The sequence below is a fragment of the Dipteris shenzhenensis genome, chromosome 31 (genome assembly GCF_047967505.1).
Source record: "Dipteris shenzhenensis isolate YYH24624 ecotype China chromosome 31, Dip_SZ_1.0, whole genome shotgun sequence".
NCBI lineage: Eukaryota > Viridiplantae > Streptophyta > Polypodiopsida > Gleicheniales > Dipteridaceae > Dipteris > Dipteris shenzhenensis.
Window position 1 is genome coordinate 16,859,870 of NC_141626.1, and position 12,645 is coordinate 16,872,514.

The 12,645-nt window shown below is 45.3% G+C and overlaps 1 protein-coding gene across 1 annotated transcript in view; it reads right to left on the reverse strand.

The window, feature by feature from the left end:
• ARP2 (actin related protein 2) overlaps window positions 1-12,645 on the reverse strand; it is a 101,953-nt gene that overhangs the window by 61,952 nt on the left and 27,356 nt on the right. The window lies entirely within an intron of this gene.

Below are 12,645 nucleotides of genomic sequence, written 5' to 3' on the forward strand. Positions count from 1 at the left end.
GGGGTGAAATGTTGCATTAGGAAGACCCTATATGGATGACATGTGGCATCTAGATCTATCTAGGGAATTGGGGCTTGTTGAGGCTTGAGAGAGAAGAGAAGGACATCATTCACGTTGATTTTCGAACGGAGAATCTCTGTCTGCTTGTTAGCCTCAGCAAGATTTGGCTGGGAGGTGATTCATGGTGCTGCTCCCGTGATACGAAGTAGTGGCAATTCTAATTTATAGGCTACACTGCCTATTCTCCTTAGAATTAACCACGGCCCACAGTATCGAGGTGATAACTTAGCACACTCTCCTGAAGTCAACGACTTCGAGTGCGAAGGAACTCAAAGAAAAACTTTTTCTCCTTCCTTAAATACTCTTATAGACCGGTTTTCATCCGCATACACCTTGGCTCTATCCATAGCCTGGCGGATATTAGCTCTCGCAAGTGCTAGCATCTCTCGCATCTGAACTACAAAGTTCGTGGCACTAGGCACTTTCTGAGGTACTCCAACTATAGTTGGATTTGCTGGTCTATAACCATAGTTCAGTTCAAACGGACTGAACCCGGTAGAGGAATGTTTTCTATCATTGTAGGCAAACTCCAACAATGGCAACCACTTGTCCCATGTATGTTGCCTCAATGACACATATGCCCTCAGCACATCCTCTAAAGTATGGTTGACTCTCTCCGTCTGACCATCCGTCTCAGGATGATCCCCACTACTCATTCCCAACTCAGTCCTTAGTGTCTCAAATACCCCTGTCCAAAAATGACCGGTAAATCTGACATCTCTGTCTGACACTATGGATCTAGGCAATCCATGCAGACGAAATATATGTCTGATGAAAAAATCCGCCACTTGCGGGGCACTAACAGACTCTCTAGTCGGAATGAAGTGAGCCATCTTGGTTAGACGATCAACCACCATAAGGATAGAATCATACCCTCCTTGTGTCGTAGACAGCCCTACAATAAAGTCCATGGAAATGCTCTCCCACTTACTCAGTGGTATTTCCAAGGGCTGTAAAAGTCCGGGTGCCTTCACCCGCTCGGCCTTGCTTACCTGACACGAGAAACACCGTGTCACATATTCATGAATATGCTTTTTCATCTTTGGCCAAAAGAAATCTCACTTCACGAGATCATATGTCTTCTCGACCCCTGGATGTCCCGCACACGGGCTATCATGGCACTGTCGAATGACTCTCTGCCTGAGATCATTCTGACTAGGTACAACCTTGCCATTTCTAACTAGCATACCATCCCTTATGGTATATCTTGCATAAGTTTGGCCTTTTCTGGATGCCAAGTCATCCTTTTCATTTTCCCCGGGTTTTAACACATGAGCCTTAGGCCATAAGCTCTGGACAAACTCGTCTACTTTTTGAGTTTCTCTAATCTCGGTCATTAGAGCACTCTCTAATACCGTGAAACTCAGGTTGTGCATAATGCGAGACAACGCATCAACAACCTTATTGTCTTTTCCTCTTCGGTACCGAATCGTTAAATTAAACTCCTGCATGAGCTCTGCCCACCTAGCCTGGCGGCCCCTCAAGTCAGACTGTTTACAAAAATGTTTCAGAGTATCATGATCCATATCCACATAAAACTCTGAACCATACAAGTAATGCCTCCATGTTTTCAAAGCATGGATAACAGCATACAACTCCAATTCATGAGTTGGCCAATTCCTTTGAGAGGGAGAAAGCTTCTTGCTTTCAAAGGCCACTGGCCTTCCCTCTTGAAGAAGAACTGCTTCTACCGCAATGCCACTAGCATCGGTTTCTAGGAACAACGGTTTCTGGGGATCAACTATTTTTAACACCGGTCCTGTGACCACAGCTTGTTTTATGGTGTTAAAACTTTTTTGTTGATTCTGTCCCCAAATAAAAGGTACTTTATCTGAGGTCAGATCAGTCAATGGCAATACTATTCCGGAATATCCTTTGATATGCCTTCTATAAAACTGGACAAATCCCAAGAATGATCGCAACGCGGTCAGACTCTGAGGGATTGGCCAAGTTAGTATCGCAGCCACTTTCTTCGGATCCATTTCTACCCCCTGTGGAGTAATTATGAACCCTAAATATTCAAGCCTAACCATACACGGTATAGTTTCCTTTTTATTTACATAAAGACTGGCTTTCCTCAAAGTACTGAACACTACTCTTAAGTGTTCATGATGCTCAGTAATACTTTTACTGAATATCAGGATATCGTCAATAAAATGTACTACGAACTTTCCGATATACGGACGTAGTAAATCGTTCATAAGCATAACGAATGTCGTTGGAGCATTGGTAAGTCCGAAGGGCATTACCAAAAACTCATAATCACCAAACCTGCTTCTGAAAGCGGTTTTATGCACATCCTCGGCTCTAATTCAGATCTGATGGTAGCCACACTTAAGATCTATCTTGCTGAAAATCACGGCTCCATGTAATGCATGTAGCAAATCATCAATCCGAGCCATCGGATACCTGTGCTTAACAGTGATATTATTCAATGCTCTGTAATCTATACAGAGGCGAAACGTATCATCCTTTTTCTTCTTTAATATCACTGGCGAAGCAAAAGGTGAGAAACTTGGTTGAATCTGCCCCAACTTGAGGTATTCTTCCAGTTGTCTACGCACCTCCGCCTCTTCAGTAAAGCTCATTCTATAGGGAGGTCTATTTACAGGTTCTGCCCCCGGGATCAGTTCAATCTTATGTTGAACTTTCCGCTCTGGAGGTAACCCATAAGGTAGTTCATCCCTAAAACATTCAGAGAACTCCTCTGTTATAAGATTAGCCAGCTTGGCCATCTCACCACTTTGCGTAACATCAGTGCTAGCCGAAGAATCATCAACCGGCTCTACCGATGCTGTGCAAAGGAATAAAAACTCTACTTGAGCTTTTCGGATCTCCATCACGGAAACCAACGGTCCCTGAGGTATATCTTTTTCGCCTCGCAAGACATAAAGCACATCATTCATCTTGAATTGATATACGTGCTTTTTCCAATCAATGGCTGGATTCTTCCTAGAATGCCACGCCATACCCGGGGCTATATCTGCATGAGCAAGCTTAATCATTTCAAAATCAAGCTTCTCAGCATAGTCCTGAATCCAAAGCTCCAACTGGGTAACCCTTTGGTCCCATACTTCAGTTGAACTTCCATCTACCATCCTGACTGTATACGCATAGTCAGATGGACTTATCTTTAATTTCAGCCTCTTCACGAGCTTGGAGTTAATCACATTGTGAGTTGACGCCGAGTCAAACAACACAATGACATCATGATTGGCCACTTGCCCTTTCATTTTAATTAACTGCATATCATTAAAGGCTGTATACCCCGTTGCTACGGGCTTAGATAGGATGTTATCAGGTGCACTCGTCACTAACTTAGCAACAGACACACACAACAAACAAGGTACTAACCTCTAAGAGGATCCCGCTAGCTGAATCTGCATCTCTTCCGCTCTGGGACTTCCCTCCATCTCCACGTCGCACTCTGAGATCACCATCTCAGCCATCCGACGATCTTTGTTACGTGGACAATCCTTCCACTGATGAGGCTGAAGGCAACCAAAACATAAGCCTTCTCTCCTCGCTTTTTCCGTTTGTTCTGGGTTCAAGGGAGACTTAGACCAAGCCCGGGCTGCCATTGGGGTTACTTTCCTCTTCACTCCAATGGTGGTACTTGGTTTAGGAGTTTCAACCGGTCTCACCTGCTTGGCTTGACCATACTGGGTTCCGACCTGTGCAAACCCACTTGGCTTGCTGCCTTGGCATTTTCATAGTTCAGGGCTATAGCTATTGCATCATCTAACGTGTTCGCGTACTTAGCTCGAACTTCCATTTTTATTCGATCATTCAATCCAAATATGAAATCTTTCACTTGGATTGATTGAGGCAGGGGTTCGTCAACCTTCATTACACTCTCTCGAAACTTATCAGTGTATTCTGCCACTGATAAATTTCTCTGACGAAGGTTCCTATATTGATCCCAAGCTCGGGATGCTTCGTCAGGAGGTAAGAAGTGTTTCCTGAACTCTCTTTTAAACCCCTCCCAGGTAGTGGATGCTATACCATCTTTTTGTTGTTTAATCCACCACCGATCCGCTGCCTCACTAAACATGTGGGTGGCCTCACGGATCTTCTTGATGTCATTTCTGATTTCACAAATGGCGAACGCCTCGTCCCATTTGTGTAACCAGGTCTCAATGACATTGGAGCTACGGTCATTCATTCGACCAGAATACTTTTCCGGTCTGTAATTGGTAATATTTGGCACTTTAGCCTTCCTAGGCTCAACCGTATGGACACTAGACTCCGGTTCCATTGGAGCCTTTCCCTTCTCCTCTCGAGAAGGTCTGGCAGACATACTATGTATCGCTCTCCTAAGTTCGGACTGCCCTGCATTGGCTTGTAATTGCTGCGCTAACAATTGTTGCAAGGCATCCTCCACCAATGCAATCCTGCCAGATAAAGTATGAGCTACTGGGCGCGACCCCTGCTGGGTCAGCCGGACTCCTGATTCACCAGGGTCCCTCCTGGAAGCTCCTTCTTCTACTTCCATTCTGTTCAATGGGGGTGTTTTGGTTTGTTTTGTTTTGTTTTGATTTTTTTTTTTTTTTTTTTAAACACCACTAGAAAGCTGTATTTACAAGCTGACACAATTCAGTGTACTAACAGTCTGACACAATTCCCTATACTAGGGAATTCCTGCAATCCCACATTCACACTGATCAGGCATTTAATACAGGCATATATCTCAGATCGCGTTTTTCCCTATACTAGGGAATTTCCTGCAAACTGACTCTGACTGAAGCACACAGGCATATGCACAGGCATAATCTGTCCCTGCTACAACATTAAAGCCTCATGCAGGCTGATCATTCACGAGATCCTGTCTATGAAAGTAGAGCACCACCCGACTAATCGAGAAGGGAAAAAAAACAACCACCCGAAACTAATGGAGGTCAAAGAAAGCTCCCTGGTCATCAACGATTTCACCACTTCTTGGTTCCCTGTAAATCCCGCCAACAATCCACAGTCACAGCCTTGGATCTCCCTCGACACTGATCTGTGTTTGCGCGGCCTTTTATACTTGCCTACCCTGTTCAAGCCCTACGCTCCTGCGCCGAATCTGTGTCCCCGAGTGTCGCTGGATCATCGCCCCAGTCACTGCTTACGAGCAGACTCCATGGCGTTGGAGATCTCTGAGCATACGTGTGCCAAAGAAGCAAATCACGGGCTAGCCAGCCTGCTCTGCGCTACCCCTGCGTTCCAAGCCTGCAATATATTTGATGAAACGTACGGGTGGTGACGATCCCAAATAGTAAGCACTGACCACGGGATCCCCACGCTCCAACAACGATTCAAAAGCCTCCGTCAACAAGCCTCCGTCCGTCGCATGGAGGTCACGAGTAGCAGGACCATCCTGCGCTCTTCATCTACCTTGTTTCGTCAAATTACCTTACAGGGACCCTCCTCTCCAGCAACAGCATAGACGCCTGCGTGTCCCGCTCCTACGCTCTGCGACCATTCAATTCCGTTAACCGCTCTCTTGATTACATTCCGTCAAGTTGCCTTACGAGAGCGTCATCTATCATGGACATCGTCAGCAGCTTCGTTGCGGAGCTTTGTTGCGATCCGCCCGTCGCCTCGCCACCTATCTGAGCCTACAAGCTGTCTGCGTAGCCTTGGAGGGCTCTGACTGTAAGTCCACCAGGGAAGCAAGTCGACATCTACTTCGGACCAGTCAGCCACGTAACACCTCGAAGGTCTTCATTCCGTCTCAAAGGTATCGCAGGTCTTTCAATTCGACGCCGTTTTTGTAGGCCAGCGTCGACCAAACCCCGCCGTCAAACCCATGAGCAATCCCGTTCTTCTGCACATCACGTATCCCTTGATCTCTCCATAAGCTCTGATACCAAATTGTAATGCACTCTTATCTAATCTCTACTTCGTATCACGGGAGCAGCACCATGAATCACCTCCCAGCCAAATCTTGCTGAGGCTAACAAGCAGACAGAGATTCTCCGTTCGAAAATCAACGTGAATGATTTCCTTCTCTTCTCTCTCAAGCCTCAACAAGCCCCAATTCCCTAGATAGATCTAGATGCCACATGTCATCCATATAGGGCCTTCCTAATGCAACATTTCACCCCTCTCTTGGGATGCATTAAATCCTTTGCCCCTAGGCACAATCTTTGCACTAGGCCCTTGACCTTAGATCTACCTAGTCTGGTGCTATCAGCCCTCACCTAGGACCTTGACATTAATTCCCTCCCGATCATTTACATGAAGCGCAAACAAATATATTACAAAGATAGATCCTTTAAGGAAAATAATGTCGGCTGATTCTTCCGAGGTCATGCTACCTCGGCTAGAGTGTAACACATGAGGTAGTCAATTGCACTGGAACCTACTCCATGGAAAAAATAAGTGAATCCTCCTGAAGAAAGCCATCTCTCCTTACCATTGTAGATAATCAAATCATGCATCCTACGCATATCCATGAATGAGCATCCATATGTCATAATGGGGCATGTCTATCTGCACATAGACTCTGGATAGACCTACCTCATAAACAATATGATCGAGTATGCTGAAGTCAATGATCGATACTTGGTGGTTTGTAGTCCTAGCATTGAATTTTCCAAGGAGAACTTTTTTGTGGCTCAAGGAATCCAAAATATTTGGGCACAAGGCTGTGTACTGCAACGTCTCACCTTCCTGTAACCAACCTCCAAACACTCAGAGGGCAGTGAAACCAATCTTTAGACCACTTTTGCACTTAAATACAGCTCACATAGCATTTATTGCAGCCATTATCCATTGCATCACCATTGTTAAACATTCACCCATTTGATAATAAAAGAAATAACCAAAATTGATGAAGGCTAGAATGCCCTACTCAACAAAGCATAGACAAGTGCACACAATTGGCCCCAAATCCTATGGCGTCCCTTTTGATATTTCTTTATATTTCACAGTGAATCTTTTACAAGTTGCATCTGGGAGACCTTCCCTGCAACATTGAAACCGCAGTTTGATTCACTAAGCCTTCACCAAGGCTTTCAGACATCCAATACCATCACATAAGTGCACTTAATTCATAGGCATATACCAAAGGCATTCTTGTCTCTGAGTGCATTCCAATAGCTGTCCAGATGCATAAACACTCTGCAACGCAGCTGCACTCACTGAGTGGCATCCATAGGCAACCAATAGTGCTCACCAAAGCATCAAGAGAGAAAAACCAGCACCGTACCCAATTTGTCTCTGAGTGCATTCCAATAGCTGTCCAGATGCATAAACACTTTGCAACCCAACTGCACTCACTGAGTGGCATCCATAGGCAACCAATAGTGCTCACCAAAGCATCAAGAGAGAAAAACCAGCACATTACCCAATCACAGAGTGACCATTGTGACACTGCCAGGGTACCTATGAGCCAAAGAAAGGGCTGCACACAAGGCCAGCCAAAAGATTGCAATAGAAAGAGATTGCAATAACCAAAATACCACTCACCAAGCACTGAAAGCTTGAACCAAATCTTCAAACATGAAAAGGATGCTGTAGCCAATGTCCATTTGCATTCTCAGCCAGAGAGAAATGCAAATACACGAAGAGGGAGCATTCACAAGAGTCGACCAACAAGAATTCGGTCGAAAAAGCCAAATTGGAACTATTCTGTCGCGAAGAAGTTGGAGATCTTGGGCTCAAATGAAGCGTGCTTCACAGAGGAATGCGTTGAGCAGCTTTTGGGAGAATCTCATCGCAGGAAAGTGCCCCAAAACTGAGAAAACCCAGTCGACCAGCAAGAGGGAATGCTCCAAATGCAGCAAAAAGTAGGCGCCCAGCAAGAGGAAGGGTCCAAGAGGCTGAGAGAGTGGAGAGATGCCAAAAAGTGCTGCTCAGAAAAGTCGACCAGCAGGAAAAGTGCTCGGAGCAGCCAAATCTACAAAACGCCTTTCAAGAAAAGGGTATCAGTGAGTAGGGGAGACAGAGGGGAAGCCATTGGGACAAACAAAGATCGCGGAATCCAAGCGGGTGAGGAACTATGGCAAAATTCGTCACTCAGCTGTGTGAGGGTTCACTCAGCTGTGTGAGGGTTCAAAGCATGAAGAAATTCTAGTTCTTGGAAGAGAAGCCTCAAAAACACTAGAAATAACCAAACCCATCTAGAAAAGTCAAAAACCACCTCTTCAATGCTCTAGAGTGGCCTAGAGTGGTTTTGGGAGAGGCCAAACCACCTGGCCCTCTAGGGTGGCCACTGAAGTTGCCACATGGCAGGACATGGTAGGGTGACCCTGCCATGTCATCATTTCCATCAAACCACTCTTTAATTCCTTTGAATGCCTTTGGGCCTAGGGATTAATTACACATATGTGCTAGGTACCATGCCACATTTAAATTCACATTATTAAGCCCACACTTGGACTTTTAAAGCCAAATTTGTCACAGTCTCGTAGCACATTGAAGTACTTAGAATTTTACACCCCCGTGACACCTTCCTCTTAGAGCTCCCTGGCAAAATGTGAGGTCTCTGGGAGGCAATAGCAAACTGTTATGAAAAGTCACCCACCACTGAGATGTGCTCCTAATCCCGATCCAAAGGAATCTGGCCTGCGGGTCACAAAGATCCACAAACACCATCCTAGTGAGAGATGATTAGTATAGAATTGCAACTCAGCTGGATCCTCGTACTCCTATCTTGCTAGTCTCGTCGTGATAGGCCGACTCCCACGTATATCTAGGTAGTGGGCGCTTTGGGCTCTAGTGGGGTCTCTATGTAGAACACACTATCTTGTCCTGTGTATGACTTCGAGAAGAGCCCTAGCTCTGACCACGAGGTTCCATTACAATTCCACATAGTGCAGGTTAGGGTCTCAGTCCTCCTAGTCTCATAGACCCTACCTACTTATGCAGGTGTATCAATTGGTGCCCGTCTAAGTCCAATCAAGAGTTGTTCCTCTTGTACCACTGCCCACTTCCCTTGCTTATAGGCGGCATCCCATTGTTGTAGGATCCCATCTCTCCTCTACTTGTAGGGGAGCGAGATCCTCATCCTATTGGACATGTGGGTGATTCGGAAAAGCTGAGCACTTACATAGTGCCGCTAGTAGAGGGTCACGTCCTACACCACAGACCCCCTCGATCTCATGCTCATGTACCCTTCGGGCATAGGTTACAAAAGAAGTGGCATCTATGACAGCAAAGGTGATATAGGAATCCACGGACTCTGATGTTGAGAGCCTTACTTACTCTCTGTTGTTGCACAAGTAAGATGGCTAAAATGGCTACATCTATAGGCCTTCGTTTCACTACCTCCACCCACTTGGAAGTTTCCTCAATAACAAAGTGTATCGAGGCAAAGTGCTCCTCCACAGTTGTACTGCTCCCTGGCATCGTGGCTACCTACTGTCGAAGGCTAGCTACCTTCTTTCGAAGATCAATGGCCTCCTCTTAGATCATGAGAAAGTCACACCGAAGGGTGTCTATCTGTCGCTCCTACTCAACCTCTCGAGCTCGCTTGTGCTGCATCTTCGAGAAGAGTTATTGTAAGAGATCCGGGGAGGCGAAGGTCCAATGTGGTGGTTATGCGTACAACCTGGAGGTGAAGGCAATTGGGTGAGCTGGAGACTTGTTTCCCTACTCCTGCACAAGAGTAGAGTCGCCAAAACAGGGCTTCTTCCACTGATGCAAACCAAGCCTTTGCTACTGATCATAGGGGCAAAGGAAAAGGGGGGGGGAAATTGCAGCAAGCCCAAACCTACATCTGGTACCTCATCCTCTTCCTCTCCTGCCCATGGGAAGGAGAATAAACGCAGCAATTATTGCAAGAAACCAGGTCATGACATCTCTGAGTGTATTCCTTCTGAGAAGAAGAAGCACGGACAGCCAGGACAGCAAGGTCTTGTTGTCACAAATACTCCAGACAAATACAGAGGCATCTTGCTCATGATGAGTGGGCATTTATGGTGGAGTGTCATTATAATCCTACTCTGCATGATTCAGCTTTTGCAGCCTCAGATTGGTACTTTGATAGTGGTGCTTCCAAGCACATCACTTCCTGCAAAAAGCTCTTTCACACATTGAGTGGTGTTCCAAAGGGGGGCACTGTCACTTGTGCAAATAATGCAGCAAATCCCGTGAAAGGGATTGGTCAAGTGCTTGTCACTACAATGTCAAATGATACCATTCCACTTGTGGAAGTTTTACATATTCCAGGTATAAAAAAGAATCTGATTTCTATCTCAGCCATCTCCACACATGGCTTCCGTGTTCTTTTTGATGGTTATCGTTGTGTCGTTTGTAATAATCAGTACGACAACTATATTGTACTTACTGGAACACTTGATAGAGGGCTATATCATCTTGACATATATGCACAACAGGCTACTATAGAAGCTAATGCCATGGCTGAATCTGTAATTTTTGATACACATCTATGGCATGAGAGATTGGGACATTTCAACTTTAACAGTTTGGTGAAGATACATTCACATGACATGGTCGTAGATCTTCCGCCCATGCATGCACTTAAAAAACATGTATGCGAGGGTGGTTGCTTGGGCAAACTGCACAGAATTCCATTTCCCAAGGACAGGACCCTTGGTGCATCTAGGAAGTTAAATCTCGTAGACAATGATGTGAGCGGACCGATGCGGACAGCATCACTTGGGGGGTACTATTACTTTGTTACTTTTATATATGACTTCACCAGGTTCACTTGGATATATCCCATGAAGCTGAAGTAAGAGGTCTTCTCTTGCTTCAAGCATTGGATTGCCTTGGGCAGAGAATGAAGTGGGCAGAAACTCTTGACCTTCCGCAATGACAGGGAGGTGAGTACTTGCCTTGGGAATTTTTTGATTTTTTAGCAGCCCGGGTATCATTCATCAGTGCACGGTGGCCTATACTCCGCAACAAAATGGACTTGCTGAGCGCAAGAATAGAACAGAAACGGAAATGGGCTGGTGCATGCTTAAGGGAAAGTCTTTGCCCAATAAATTCTGGTTGGATGCAATTATTTGTGCCAACTATGTGCTCAACCGAGCACCCACTCGGGCATTGAAGACCATGACTCCCTATGAAGTATGGACAAATCGTAAGCCTGTCATTTCTCACATGTGGGTGTTTCGGTCTATTGCGTATGTGCATGTACCCTCTCAGTTGAGGCATATAAGCCTGTCTAATGCATCTTCATTGGCTACAGCTCACAAAGCAAAGGTTACAAGTTGTTTCAGCCTAGCACAGTCAAGGTGATTGTCAGTAGGGAGGTGGTTTTTGCTGAGCATGCCCCTTTACCTTGGTTGGACTGTAAAACACAGCCTTCAGTAGAAGCCTCTGATGTTTTTTATTATTTTCTTCCTTTCACAGATGCATATGACACAATGCAGAGCACCATGCCAATGCTTCTAGCAGCTCCAATCCTCCTCCCATTGCTCCTACTCAGCCTGATTTTCCACTGCCAGATGGCCATGCTATCGAGCAAGCAGTTCAAGAGGAGAGGGCTGTCATGAGACAACAAAAATCAGTCCCTCATTGGCTTTTGGATACCCTTAGGGATAGCAAGCAGACTGTGTCATTGCTCTTGCATCTCACTAACATTGGCGAGGTCCATCAATTGGACATCAAGACCGCACTTCACGGGGATTTAGTGGAAGAGGTCTATGTCACTCAGCCTCTAGGATTGGAACTTCCAGGGTCTGAAACTAAGGTATGCCGGCTTAAAAAAGGCTCTTTATGGTTTGAAGCAGGCACCATGGGCAGGCATGGTATGCCAAGATACATTCTTTTGCGCTGTGCCTTGGGTTTCAAAACAGCCCTAGGGAGGCTACTCTTTATGTCCGGAAGAGGGAATCAGAATTTCTGATTTGGATTCTAAGTGTAGATGACTTATCATTGGGCTAGACTCGCAGAAAATTGCAGATTTCAAGGCAGCTTTGCAAAAAACTTTTGCCATGATAGATATGGGTCGGTTGCTGGTTTGAATATTGTAACAATGATCAAACTTGTAGAGAATGAGGTAGGATCTGGCTGACCACAAGGGAATCTAAGCTACTACAACTTAAACAACAAAAACCTAATAGGTATAGAAATTTATCACCTAGACTATGACCACATTGGGTAGTTTCAAGGGGAGGGGGTACAACCCCTCCCCACCAAAAATGTCTAAGCCTAGGGCTAATGATTAGCATGGACAACAATATGGAATAAAGTGAAAGAAGAAAAGAACAAGCTGAGATGTATACCCCTCAAATGACGGCTCCTTCAAATACAATGCATGGCCAGGCCTCTCCACAACCCATCACATGTGGGATAACTACTCCTATGCCACATGGCACTCACCTCCTCAATCCACGTGAAGGCCTATCCTACTCCATTCTCAACAAAGGACTACAACAACAACAGTCCTACCATCTATAGAGCATCCCATATGGATGTCTTGCACACTTGTCGTGCCATACTTTTGCCACATACCACCCGGCTGAATTTGGCCATGTGCTGAATGGACTAAGGTTTTCAGCCACTTATCAAATATAAAAGAGACCTAAAGAAGTGTTGGGAAGTCAATGCTTTTTACTATTTGCTTTTCACTTTTTTAAAACCTATATAATGGTGCCAGTCTAGTTTCAAATTTCATTTTGTGAA